Genomic DNA, 14,949 nt, shown 5'->3' with positions numbered 1-14,949 from the left:
TCTAGCTAAGGGTTTGTCAATTTTGCTCATCTTTCAAAGAATCAGCTCTTGGTTTCATTAATTTTTTCTATCTTTTTTTAGTCTGTATTTTGTTTATTTCTGCTCTGATTTTTATTATTTCCTTCCTTCTGCTGATTTGGGCCTTTGTTTGTTCTTCTTTTTCCAGTACCTTTAGATGCGCTGTTAGATTGTTTATTTGGGATTTTTCTTCTTTGTTGAGGTAGGCCTGAATTGCTATAAACTTCCCTCTCATAACCACTTTTGCTGTATCCCATAGATTTTGGCATGTGTAGGGGAGGAAGACATTTCCTCTACCCAATGTGGGTTCTTCTGGCCAGAGAACAAGTTAAACTCACATGAGACAGAATAGCAGGAGAAAATTAAACAAAGCTTTATAACATGTATACATGGGAGAGGCTCAGGCAAGCTGAGCAACTCGCCAAAATGGCTGAAGCCCCCAACTTAAATATCATCTTCAGCTAATGACAAAGGAGGATGTTGGGGGTGGGGGGAGTCAGTTACAGGAGGTTACCAGAAAAAGGAATAAGATTATTATGCAGATTTAAGTCCTTGCCTTTGGCATTGATTAAGAGTTTCCAGAGATAAGGTCATCCCTTCTTCTTCCTGGTACAGAGAGGGAGGTATCTTTACAGATGGAGATTTCCTTTACAATGTAAATGTCTCCCAACAAAGGGCAAGCAAACTCCGCTCCACAGAGTTGCTTTTATTAAAAGTAACTAACCCCCAAAAAAATCCTCATGCCAAAGAGACAGATCTTGGGTGGCCAATTCTAGGCCCTCACACATGTCTTATTTTCATTTGTCTCCAGGAATTTTTTGATTTCTCCTTTGATTTCTTCATTGACCCAATCATTGTTCACTAACATTTTGTTTAATCTCCACATTTTTGTGGCTTTTCTGATTTTCTTCCTCTCGTTGATTTCTAGTTTCATACCTTTGTTGTCAGAAAAGATGCATGGTACTACTTCAATCTTCTTAAATTTATTGAGACTTGTTTTGTGGCCTAATATGTGATGCATTAAAGCAGAGTTGACCAGCCGACCACCAAAATTCTTACTCCCTTTGCATAATAGAGAGTTGTTGGAAGGTGGCAAAGGGGCTGCCCAGCCATACACTACATTTCTTAGCCCACCCACATCTAGATGTGACAGTGGACTGGGAGTGCCAGTTCTGTGTGGCTCTCCTGCAGCAGGGTTTTAAGAAGCCTTGTACCTTCTCCACCCTCTCGTTCACCTTCTCCCAGCTGGATTTAGATGACAGGTATTAGATCCTAGGGCAGGGGTCAGCAAAATTTTTCCGTACAAGTCCAGATATTAAATGGTTTAGGCTTCGCAGGCCACCGTATCTCTGTGACAACTATTCAGCTCTCCCATCATAATGTGAAAGCAGCCAGAGACGTCCACGAATGGATGGGCGTGGCTGTGCTCCAATGACATTTCATTTACAAAAAGGGGCAGTGTCCAGATCCAGCCCCTGCCTGTGTTTGCTGACTCCTGCCCTGGAGGATGGTGGAGCCACAATGGTGAAGGAAACTACATCCCTGTATTACTGCACAAAGAGAGACTCCCGACTACCAGCAAACCCACTTCGGACAGCTGCTTGGTGAGAAACAAATTTCTTTTTAGTTTGAGTTAATACGTGTTTTTAGGAGGATCTATTTGTAGCAGCACCTGGTATCATCCCATCAAATGAAAATTGGTAAACTGAAGTGCAATGTTACCGTAACAAAAAAAACCTAAAGTTGTGTGGTAGCCGCTTAGAGGCAGGAGGTGGGTACCGAGGAAACAGATGCCGAATGCTAGATAATGGAGATTGCAATGGCAAAATCGTCACCAGCAATAGTTCGGACAGAAGATGAGATGCCCACTGAGCCCACAGCTCTCAGCTCTGTGCATCGCTGGGGATGGGAAAGGACTGGAAGAACCGGACTCCTGGTGTGTTTTGGCAGTTGCGTTAGTTGCTTGACTGCTGCCTTTAGTAAGATATTGCAAGAAAGTTGTGAGCTCAGGCAAAGGTTGTCCTATTAGAGCGAGAAGTGAAAGGGATGAAATGGGAGGCTGTCTAGTGTTTGAGAACATTTATGAACCTTAAACAAAAGGAAATAAGACTGAAACAGGTCTCGAATGACAAAGGTCCAAGGAGACTCCTCAGTCCAATAAAGTGACTCAGCTCCACATCAAAGATACCATTGAGGGTGTTGCCTCTCATTTCAGCCTGTGGCTTCAGAGGTCTCAGGATAATTCTCATTAATTCAAGAGAGAAAGGCCTGTGGGTAAGGGAGCAAACAAACAAAGCAGAGCTGAGAGCTTCACATCGGAAAGAAGTTGGGTGTGGTCACACAGGGAACTATAGGGCTCTGCCCACTGCCTTAAGACTGCAATGCCTCCTGAGAGAGGACTATAATTCCCACCTGTGGATGTCAGACTCCAGCCATTGCAAAGTGAAAAGAGGTAATGAATGCCATCAGGTCCTATCACAGGTCTTAGGAGCCACTATAAGGCTCTCAAATTCCATATAGGAGCTGATCCTTCAGTCTGGATCGCAGAATGAACAAGTCACGTAGAATAAAATTCTGCCTAACTACAGTCGACACTTATTGTGAGCAAAAAATAAATCTTTATTGTGGTTAGCTACTGAATGTTGTTTATTACCACAACAAAACTTAGCAATAGCTGACTATTATGTAAAGAAATGGTAACCCTGGCTCAAAAACCTGTGACTGTTTGAGCTCTGAAAAGGAATGCCAGATCCCAAAATGGAAGAAGGCTATGAAATCTGGACAACTCCCAAGGATGGCAGACTCCTCAACATTTATTGCAGATGTAGGAAGAACCTCTGAAGAGAGAGCCAAAGGTGAACAACAACAATAGAGACCTCCAGGAGAGCAGAAGCAAGGTCTAGTTAAGGAACTTCCCCATTGCCAACACAGCAGTTCACAGAAGTCCATCTCTGCTACGGGCCTCTGACTGCTGTGTGCTTCCCATTCATTCTTTATCCAAATGAGAGCTTCAGTTGCATATATCCTGCTCCTGCTCTACCACTGCATATTTTCTTGTTCAGTTTATAGGTTGCCAGACCAAAAGAAGGCCATTAGACCTGGTGAAGAGGACCATGTATCACCAAGAGATCGTGGAGTTTGAGCTGGGTGCAGAAACTGGAGGGTGAACCGATGCTGAACTCCCTCGGGGAGGAGTAAGCATGCACTATGGCGCAAAGAAGGGTGAGCACAGATTTTTAGTGCTAGAGGGGCAGACGGCAGAGAGCTAGAGAAGCACAAATTTGAGCTCCCCTTTCAGAGCATGGAGTCGTCCCTAGGAAGGGACAATATTTCCCTGCCCCTCCTACAACAAAGTGTGGGTAGGTGACTACTTCTCACCAGTGAATGTTTGTGAGAATGATATGGACCATTTCTGGGCCAGGGCTTGTAAGAAGTGGATGTGCCCTATTTTCCCCTTCTGTTGGCCAGATGTAGATAAGAACAATGAGGATTTAGAGGATGATGGAACCGGAAGATAGGAAGAGCTGCCTGCTGATCAGGAACCCTACCTTGCGTTGATACGTGAGCGAGAAATTAACTTATATAGTGTTTAAGCTATTTTTAATTTTTAAGTCTACTTCTTATATACCTGGTGTTACCCTAATTAGTACAGAGATTATAGTAATTCTAAGATTCTATATTATTGGGAAGATTAAATGAGGTAAAGCGCTTAACACAGTCCTGTCATATTGTGATGGTTAATTTTACGTGTCAACTTCATCAGGCCACACGGTGCCTAGATATTTGGTCAAATGTTTCTGGGTGTGTCTGTGAGGATGTTTTTGGACAAGATTAATATCTGAATTCATAGACCAAGTAAAGCAGATGGCCCTCCCTAATATGGATGGGCCTCATCCAATCCGTTGAAGGCCTGAATAGAAGAAAAAGGCTGACCCTCCCAGGAGTAAGAGGGAACTCCTCCTGCTTACTACCTGAGCTGGGGCATTGGCCTTTCCTGACTTTGGACTTAAATTGCAACATCACCTCTTCTTGGATCTTGAGCCTACAGCTTTCAGACTGGAATTTATACCTCAGTTCTCTGGTCCCAGGCCTTCAGGTTCAGGCTGAAACCATACCATTGGGTCTCTAGCTTGCTGACTGCAGATCTTGGGACTTGCCAACCTCCACAATCATGTGGGCCAATTCCTATAATAAATCTTGTTCTATAGATATCCATCCTATTGGTTCTGCTTCTCTGAAGAACCCTAGTACACGTGTATTAATTGTTCAATATACATTTATTCTATTTCTCAGCACAGCAATTAAATCCTATTTTCTTTTCTGCTACCTTACTTGTGCTTGCTTTTGTTCCTAGTATATGTGGCAGAGATTATTTGCTCCATTCTGGCCTCCTTAAAGGGAACTTCCCCACCCAAGTAAGAATGTGTTAAAGGTTCATAAAAGCCAGCCTTGGATATTAGCTTTGGCCCCTGGAATTCATCCAGAACATGTCCTGATGTGCTCATTCCCAGGCATAAGTCTTTATTGTCATCTCCCCTCACTTTACGGCCTCCATTGGGCACCCTGCTGCCCCCTTCTGATTTTTACTTCAAATTCTCATCTTTCATGTCAGATAGGCATTACACTTGTTGGACACAGTGATGGTACTTGCCCTCGGCACCATCCACTCCACTTCCGGCTCTGTCCGACACTCCAGTCCCTCTTCCCATATCCATATTGAAGCCCTCTGGAAAAGGAGATGTTTGTGCTCCATGGGTTCAAACTTGGCTCCCTCCTACATCTAGATGAAGACTGGTAGATCCAAGGACATTACGTAGCTTCACGGATCATGGCCTCATCCAGGAAACTAAGAGGCCCACTTGACTGAGTGCCATTACTGTGCAAATCAATCACTCTCACCCCGCCCTCCTCTTGAGCTGCATGTTGGAAAGCCTGTCGAGATACCAAAAAACTAACGGAGTCCTTTTATCCACTACCAAAATTCCCCTTTATACGACCCTCTCCTGCTTAAGATGTCAACCGCTTGAGAGCAGAGAATTTTGGCTTGTTTGCTGCTATATTCCCAGCTCCTAGAAAAGAGCTTAGCGCATAAATATTTGTTAGATAAAGGACTGAAGACCCACGCCCCCATATCCTCTTCTTTACCTTGAAATTCTGCCACCAGCACTCAGGTGTAACTTCATTGAGTCTCCACTTCACCTGCTCCCCATTCACTAAAACTTATGGAAGTTTGCAACAAACTAAGAGGCAGGGGACCTGCTTCTGGGTAGTTGTTCAAATGTGTAACTGGACATTAGATCTAGTACCCAGGTTCAGCAAGGCAAACACATTTACTCTCATTGCTCAAAACCAAGGCTTTCTGCAAGTTCAAAGGCACTCACTGCGGTGGCGGTCTGTCGGGCCAACGCGCACAGGCACGATGGTGTCCTGTTAGGATTGCTAATGCCCAGCAATACCATTTGAGACAATTAATTACTCTTACTAATCTGTATTATAGACCAGCTCCGTGAAACCTCAGGCTTGACAAAGGAAGACTTTCATGGAATCTACAGCTTTGGGTAAAACAGAAAGAATAGTAAGTGATGACATCTTTGCAGAAACATCTTAACTAGCTCATGTATTTGGTGATATTGTTCAGCTGTTCCAACATCCCCGCCTCCCAATGAGTTTCTAGATAGGAAGGTTTGTTTACGGACATGAATTCTTGGTTCACTATTGTAGCTGGATTATCAGGTTTTGTCTAAATGAGATGATCCAATGACGTCAGAGAAAGTGACCGCTATTTTAATATGGGGTTGTCCTACAAAATCAAGAAAGGTGATTCCAAGTTTTTTCTGGCTACAAGTGATTTTCAGGGTTTTCTGGTCATTTGTCTTTCATTTCTCTAATCCAATGGTTCTCATACCAGCATCATCATTTAGGAAGTTGTTAGAAATTCACATTCTCAGGCTCCATCTCAGACCTACTTAATCAGAAACTCTGGTGGCAAGGGCCCTTCCATCTGTGTTTAACAGACTTCCAGATGATTCTGATACGTGGTCAAGTTTGAGAACCACTGCTCTAACCTGACTGTACTTTGGAATTCTTTATGTGGGAAAGATTTTCTTCACCTAGACAAAACTGTGTCCTCACAGTCATTGAAAATCTCATTCATCTCAGCTCTAAACCTTATCTACTCTGGTTCTTCATTAACCTTGATGATGCATCAAACATCAGCGGAAGAAAGCATATTCTTTCAGAAGCAGATCCAAGCTCTGGTGGCCTCTGCTCTATGATTCTGCTAGAAGTTGATCCCAGCCTAGACCAATTACTCTGCTTGGGAACAAGTGGGATCAGCGGTCACAGCCACCTTTGAAATGTGTGGGTCTTCTCAGAGACCCTAAAGGATGCTCCTAGAAAACCATGAATAACTGAGGCAAACCTGGAAATTCAGTTCATGCCAATTGAAATGGACCACTTCATGCTGTTATCTGTGTTACATGCTGGGCAAATAGACCTGCCTGACTTGACTATGAAAGTCAGAGTATCGGGGAACAGAAGAAAGACCCAACCCCAGGAAATCCTCTGACACCAGCGCAGTTAGTAAAGATAATGTGCCTGGGCAGCAGCGTCTGGCAGAAACCCAGTTCTATGTTAGGATCGTCCTTAAGCCATGGAGTAATGGTGAACCTCTACACCCAGACCAAATACATCTAATATACAGAAGACATTTAAAATTTATAATGTAATCCACTATTATTTTTTGTGGTCTCTCACTTGATTTGAAACTCTCTAGCACATTGTTCTCTGCCATATCTGTCAGGAGTCGGGGGACACTGGACTTGCTCACAAACTCAAATGCCCCCACAACGTCATCGCCCTTCATTTCCAACCTCATTTTTTTTCCATAGCCACAACTCCACTCTACAGATGGGCACCCTCTCTGTAAAAAGGACACATTTCCTTTTCTGCATTACTTCCCCAACAGAATACCTCTGGCCCAACACAACACTAACAATTGCTATTTTCTTCATTTTATTGATTGAACACCCAGGATCTACCTAGCACCAAGAATATAGCAATAAATAAAGGTAATCATGCCTTCCTCCTGCCCCACTCCAGTTTTGAGCCCATTTATTGAGCACTTACAATGTGCCAGGCCCCAGGCTGATAGATACATAGACATGTATACACACGTTCTCATTTAACATATGAGGCATGTAAAACAATATCTTTATTTTGCAGATAATGCAATTAAGGCTCAGATTTGGGTTCAGACTGAGGTCAAGGCTCATGAATGCCGTAACATACTATGTCAGCTACTCTTACAAAGCCATTGTACTTCTTAGTGATGGGAATTAGTTTAGCTGCTCTCCAGAACAGTAATTCCATCCTATCGTGAGCTCTTCAAATGAGTTCAAGTCAGCTGTATAGCTAAGCATTAGACAAGCTAGAAGAGTCTATGGGCTTATATGGACAGAACTTTTTAGACTTAATCTGATGTCTTCTTTTCAGATCAATCACTCAACTAATTTTGTTCTCCAGCCTCTGTTTGATTCTACATTATCTGACAACGCCTTTGAATAATCTAATTTGGCTAGACTGACATTTTCCCTCTTAGTCCTCAGGCACTGAGCATCTTGCTGGTGGCTAAGTCACCCTTCAGGACCCTCAGTACTGTGGGAACGACTAGCCTGGCCAACTCTTTGAACAGCCTTCCCCACAGGGGAGGTGCTGATCAGATGAAAAATGTGGATGCTACCATTTAAAAAAACTAATTGTATTGGAAAACTCTGGAGCAGCTCAACTTTACTTGAATTTAACTCCATTACAAGCATATTAAGTGGTCCTCCAAGACAGGTGTCTGCACGACCAGTGTGGAAAAGTGGGCCCTCTGTCTCTGGACAACTCTTACTTACACTGATTCTACTAAATCTGTCCTGTGGTTTTATTTATTTTTTTAACCCCTTGTGTTCATCCAGAACAAATCTATTTCCTTTTGCACGGCACTGTTCCTCAAATGCATTTGCCATCTGTCATGTCCCTTGCTGTGCCAAGTCACTCCTCTACCCCCAAGTTTTCTCTGTCTGGCTAATCCTTCCCAATCCATCAGCTTCTCCTTACATCAGGTCTCCAGTCTCATCATTATTTGGGTCATTATCTTCTAAATGCTCTCTAGTTTGTCTAAATCTCTCCTAAAGTACGGCCTCCACAATGGCATATGATCTTCCAGGACTTCAAAACACATCTTCCTTTTAACAGTGATTATGAAATATTCCAGACAAATAAGATGCATAAAGAATATTATAAATAATATCTGTGTACCTATCACCAAGTTTAAACAGAATTTCCTCAAATAGACACGGCCTCCTATATAAACCCCCTCAGCCTCTTCCTCTTACCCTCCAGAGGTGATCACTGGAGGACAGTCCCGTTGTCATCAACAGAATGAGAATCACTGTTTACCATTCCAATGTATTTCTTATGCCACCAAAGACCATTTTTCATCATCCTTTTTGCTGCCCATGCCATCTCAAGCTGATAGCTAAGTATCTTGCTTTTATAAACCTTTCAGAAGAGAGTTAGTGCAGGTAATAGGTCTTAATCTTTGTTTCCAGCTTTTCATGATCATTCCTTCCAATGATTTTTTTTTTAATGTTTAGCTTAAGTTCTTACTATTATCAACTAAGACAATTAAATCTAGAACTGACAACAGTGGAAATGGAGAAAACTTGTTCTCCCCCTTCTGATGTAATCTTTTCATATAATTTGAAGACATGGTTTAAATCTTCTGTGCAAATATCTCTTCACCAGTCTGGATGGGTACTAAACACGACCATTTTGTGTTTTCTTTTCAGGAAGTTTGAGCCATGAGAACTGTAATCACTTCCCACTATCAGAGGTGATATTAGTTTGGTGAGGTGAGCCTCTCCTGGGAAGATTAAATTTCCCCCATATCTCTGCGCCGCTGGAAGTCTGTTAATAGCTTCGTCTCCCAGCCGGATCTAGCGGATATCTCTGTGAGCTTCCTGAGGAGCCCTGAGTGATTGCGCATATCACAAATTGTCTGTTCCAAAGCTAGGAGGACTTGACTAAATTTTCCCATGTTCAGGAACTGTTGATTCTACTGAAATCTCAAATTCTTCAAAGGACTTGATCAACAACATAGATTACCTGGGAGAAGATAAGCAGCTCAAGATCTGTCCTTAACACTGTAGCTTCAAGGATAATCTAAATATATATTTTAGGAGAAAATATTTTCAATTTTCTGCTGTTTAAAAGAGACTCTTCAAAGAAATGATGTTTGATTTAGATACTGCTGCAACTGAAATAAAATTAATTCTGAAAGTATCTTTTCCATATTAAAGAAAAATGGTTTTAGTCTCTGTTACCAAATGGATTCTATCTTCACTAGCCAGAGGCAACAGACAAATCACTTTCGGCAGATTGTACAAAGAGAAAGGAGTTAAATATAGTTTATACCCTTGAGAAAGATTATATCTGAACCTTTAATATTAAATAACCTGGAAAATGTACAAATCTCTGTAGTCATCAAAGAGGAATGCTAATCAAATGAATTATATAGCTTCAGCATTAGTAATAAAGTTGTGCCCCTTATTTGTCCAAAAGAGAAACCTATGGAACAGAATAAGAAATTCCTGAAAAAAAAATGGATTGAATTAGCTGGATCCCAGACCTCAAATAATATAATTGAATAACCATGATTTTTCCTTTCAGAAATTATTAAAATACAGGGAATCATTAACCAACTCCTATGTAGTCATTACCAAAAGTTAACAAATGCTGTTAACATTTTAACATGTTTGCTGTTTTTAAAATTTAATAAAGGAAATAAAATGTTCCAAATAAAGTTAAAATTCCTTTGTCTCCTCCTCCAGTTCCAATCTCTTTTCCTTCCCAGAGGCAATTTCTACTTCACTATCATGAACGTGACGTGTATCCTTCAGTCCACGCTTTTATGCTCACATTTGCACTCTTTTTGTTTGTTTTTAATTTACACACGTGCTCTCATATAGTCTCTATCATTTTTGAAACTTTTTTCACCCTCCTGTCATTGAGAGCCATCCTTGTTGGTTAGTAGATGTAGGGCATTCACTTTAATTGCCATAAGGTATTTCATTTCATAACACAACTTACTTATTCACCAGTGGAAAGTTGGGTCATTGCTAATAGTTTGCTATTTTAAACACTGCTGCAGTTGGTGTCTTCTGCATGCCTTCCACATGTGCTGGAGTTTCTCCAAAAATATATACTGCCAGGTGGGTGTAATCACCAAAACTCTCCCCATCAGGTGTACAATTACAGCTCCATCCCAGAGTTCTGTTTCTCTGCATCCTCTCCAGCACATGCTACTGTCAGTGAAGTGAACATTTGTCATTCTTTTTTGGCTACCCAGCACCCGGAGCATCTTCCTATATTTGGAGACTCTCCAATTACGAGTCTTCACCTCCTGCAATAGACATCAACACTCTCTTTCCCACCCTCCCTAGATTTTGCCAATCAGACTCACTCACACCAGATCATGAATGGAGAGCCAGTGTCCTAAGAGGAAACAGGAGCTTCTTGGAATCCACTCTTATCGGCTGCAGCTACATCCACTTTTCAGGGGCCTCAGAAACAGAGGTTCCAGGAATAAGATTCTGTGCTAGTATTGGTGACACAAACAGTAGCCGGGATTTAGGATTTCTGAATGGTGGTGGAGATTCAGTGGCCTGGTGTGATGTGGTTTGGGACGCGGCTTCTGGTCTTTCCGTAGACTGAGTTTTCTAATAGACAGTTGAATGTAGCTCTAGAGAGGGTGGATGCTGGAAACCAACTGCCCAGGTTTAAGCCATTGTTTCTTGGCAACCCAGCTGTGTAGCCTCAGGCAAACTACCCCTGAGAGTCTCTGCTGTCTCTTCTGTACCATATGGGAAATAAGATCATCGTCTTATAGGGTTGTTGTGAGGATTAAATGAGCAAATACATATAAAGCACTTAGAACAGTGCCTGCAGGTGGTGAGCGATCAGTAATGTTAGCTACCATAATGTAATACATTCTTTTTCTGCTTAAACTGACTGTAATTGGTTTCTGTAGTTTGCAACTACAGAACCGTGTCTGAGCTATTCAAATATTTTTATTTTTTCCAATGTGACGGATGAAAAATCGTATCTTATGGATTTTATTGCATTTTCCTCAATGCTAGTGAGGCTAAGCATTTTTTTTTTTCATGTTCATTGGTCATTTGAATTTTGTCTTCTGTGAATCGCTGGCTAGCAGCTTTTGTGTGTTTTCTACTGGGTTCTTTTCCTTTTTCTTATTGAGTTGTAGGCTGTCTTTATATATTCTGGATGCTCAACTTTGGCTTTCCGTACTGCAAATATCTTCTCCCAGTCTGTCACTTGCCTTTAACTTTTTAGTGCCTTTATCACGCTGAAGTTTTACGTTTTGATGTGATCCAATTTATTAGGCTTTTCTTTTCTCAGGCTTTTTGTGCCTCATTGAAATTCTTTCCTATCCTGAGGTCATAAATATATTATCCTATTTTTTTCCTAAGAGGTTGAAAGCATTCTGTTTTTACATTTTAGTGTTTTACGATATGGATCATGATTTTTAAAAATAAATTATGAAAAAGGTTACAGCAATAGTACCTTTCCATTATTTCTCAGCTGCTGGCTTACCAACAATGAGTGCAGCAGAATCGTCTGTGCAGAAACTGCAACGCCATTTCACTAGGACACAGGAAGCAAAGAGGCAGAGGATCGGGAAAGACAGATGATCCAGGCTGGCAAGAGTCCAGCTTCCTAGGGCCTTTGTGAAGTATCTAGTAGACACAGTGTCTTGCCTTTTTAAAGCCCTTCCAATCACATGCCAACACCCCTTACACAGGTTTTAGATGTATCCATCTGATAGCTGGGGGTCAGCAATTCAGGAGATAGCGCTTATGTCTGCCTAAGATTAGGTTTAATTTCCCCTAGGAGAATTCTAGGCTGAAGGTTAAGTACTGAATGAAGGAGCAGCATAGAGAAATCTCTGGAAGCTCAAAGCTGCCAACAACCTTGTGCTAGCCCTGCTCATGGTCAGCATGATGTGCTCTGGCCACTGCATCAGTGCTCTCGGCTGGGGCTTCAAATGGATTGTGTCATTTTCAATTAATCATTTCCAAATCTCTTTCCATATCTATTTGGTCCAGAATAGAAGTCTGGTGTTGCAAATTCTTTCTACCACTCAAATAAAACTGACTATCTTCATTTGCTTCCACATCTCTCACCAGAGTCCATATAAAGGTGGATTTTGTACACATACTACATAAATATTCATTTCCTTAAAACTAGGTTAGTTTTTCTTGACGTTGAAATCCGTGGAGGTCCTAGAGTGTGGTTGGAAAGACACAGCTGAGACACTAGGAAACCCCTGCAATTCTATTGTGCCGGTCCACCCTCAGCTTGAAGTCCTACCCGCAGATATTTGAGATTTATACTGATGGGTTAAGGCATTCATTTTCAAACTCTAGGGTCCATAAGAAACAGCTGGAGAGCTTAAGAAAGTAAAGGTTCTGACTCGGTAGGTCCAGAATGAGGGCCAGGTGCCTGCATTTTTCTACTCACTCCTACTGAAGACGGTCCGGGAATCTCTCTTTGAGAAAATGTAGGTTATGTTATTTCATCTCTAGGAATCTTCTGTTGAGTTCTAAACACTCCAGAGCAGGCTAACACATTATACATTCATGTGAATCAATTATCAGTTTTGATGGTCATTTAAGATCCTTGGCAGAGAGGGATCTGGAAAACTATCTTTTGTTGGAGTAAAAGGCAGAAGTCAGGATAGACTGAGAGTATAAAGCAAGCGCCGCCTGGCGAGGAGTGTCAGTGTGTCAGAAAGGTGAAGGTACCAGGAAAGGCACAAGACCCGCGTGGACTCTGCACCCAGGAGCAGTGATGGGTCCCTGGGCATGATGCACTGGCTGATCCAGGCTCTCCAGCTCTGCCTGTGAACACAGCTCGTTCCGGGATCCTCTTCTCAAATGACGTTCTCTCCTGAGCTTATCTCACTTCAAGTGGGCAAATTTCATGGTGTATGAATTAAATCTCAATAAAGTTGTTTTCATTTCTAAAGCATATTGTACACAGAAAAAGAAAAAATTAGTGAAAAGGTCAATAGAACACATCCAAAAAGAGGCACAAAGAGAATGTTTAAAAATGGGTGATGGAGAGTATTAGAGACGTGTGGGACCGGGCCAGAGGACTGCACAGACCTGTGGTTGGAGTCCCAACAAGGAGGAGAGAGAATGTGGCAGTAGCAATATTTGAGGAAATAATTGTGCAGTTTCTGAAACTGGTGAAAAAATATGAATCTACAAACTCAACCTCAGTGAATCCAAAGCAATATAAATACAAGGAAAACTACATCGTGGCCCATCATAATCAAACTTCTAAAATCCAAAGATAAAAAAATACTTAAAAATATTGCAACCTCCCTTACCTGGATTTCGCACATTGGTTCTAGAAGGAAGGTGAGAAGAGGAAGCGTTGGAAGAGGCTCTTATAATCCGTGACAGAGCTGGTGTAGAACCTTCCACCTCCTCTGCGGGGAAAACCCAGCTGTCCCTCCCGTGTTTCTTTAGCCTGTGCATCTCCTTTACTCTCACACAGAACACTTCACTTCTGACACTCCTGGTCACCAAATGTGCGGGGGTTTCCCCACAACAATAAGCAAGTCTCCAACACCAGGTGAGTATCCCACAATGTAAGTCAATTCTGACACTATCTATCCAGAGATAGCATCAGATCCCACAGGAAAGGGTTCCATCCACAAGACTGTCTCTCCACTCCCACTTCAGAAGCCAATGGCAAGCCTGGCTTATCCCCTGGCTTCTGACTGATGGCTGGAGATGGGAGGGTACCATGACCCCCTGCTCAGCTTCCATTAATTTCCTAGAGCAGCTCACAGAACTCAGGGAAACACTTGCTTATGCTGACCAATTTATTAAAGGATGTGATAAATGATACAGAGGAACAGCCAGATGAGGAGATACCTAGGGCGAGGTCGGGGAAAGTCCAGAGCACAGGAATTTCTGTCCCCGTGGAGTTGGGGTGCATCCCCCTTCCTGGTGTGCATGTGAACCCCCACCTGGAACCCGTGCTCTAGGGGTTTTCATGAAGGCTTCCTCACATAAGCATGATCAGTCATTAACTCCCTTTTCAGACCCCCCTTCTCAAGAGAATGGAGGCAGGGCTGAAAATTCCAAGCTTCCAATCACGGCTTGGCTTTTTGGGGACCAGCCCTCATCCAGGAACCACCCAGAAGATCACCCAGAGTCACCTCATTAGAACAAAAGTCACTCCTGTCACTCAGGAGATTACAAGGGTTTCAGGAGCTTCGTGCCAGGAACTGGGAGCAGTGACTAGTCTGTGCGTTTCCTATAATCTCACCCCTGGTGTCTACCCTATTTAAATAGGGGCAAGAGGAATTGGAGCTGAATGGAAGAGCACTCTCAGAGCCAGGTTAGCATAGGCCAGCCTCAAGGACCTCGTGAACACGGGCTTACCCTGAGTGCCCTTTGGAAACAATGTTGGAATTTATACTCATTGATTTAAACCAATCACAGGCGCTTCTCATGATAAGGTGATGGGACATAGGATGGGGCGGCGGGGAGGGGATCACCTCCACAGGGACCTCACCTGATACCCACCAATAAAATAAGGACCTTCCTGAGCAGTGGAATGAGATGCGCTGGAGGACTACGCACAGCTGGCTTCAATTCTGGCTCTGGTACTGATTGCTCATGTGACTCTGGGACTTTGCAAGGTTTGGTTTCTTCATCTAGCAAACACAGATAATATTTATCTTGCAAAATCCTTGAGAAGATTAGATGAGAATGCGTATATATATATATATATATATGTATATATAAATAGATGAGGATGTATATAATCCTGCCATATTGGGTG

At 42.4% G+C, this 14,949-nt stretch overlaps 1 long non-coding RNA gene across 1 annotated transcript; it reads left to right on the top strand.

Moving 5' to 3' along the window:
* Nucleotides 1-1,492: 1,492 nt before the first annotated feature.
* Nucleotides 1,493-9,871, top strand: LOC138924918 (uncharacterized). Its single transcript, XR_011440263.1, has 3 exons — nt 1,493-1,622; nt 3,081-3,240; nt 8,856-9,871. It is a non-coding gene; the product is annotated as an uncharacterized lncRNA (long non-coding RNA).
* Nucleotides 9,872-14,949: the final 5,078 nt, after the last annotated feature.

The sequence above is a fragment of the Equus caballus genome, chromosome 6, assembly GCF_041296265.1.
Source record: "Equus caballus isolate H_3958 breed thoroughbred chromosome 6, TB-T2T, whole genome shotgun sequence".
NCBI lineage: Eukaryota > Metazoa > Chordata > Mammalia > Perissodactyla > Equidae > Equus > Equus caballus.
This window is presented reverse-complemented; position numbering and strand designations above follow the sequence as displayed.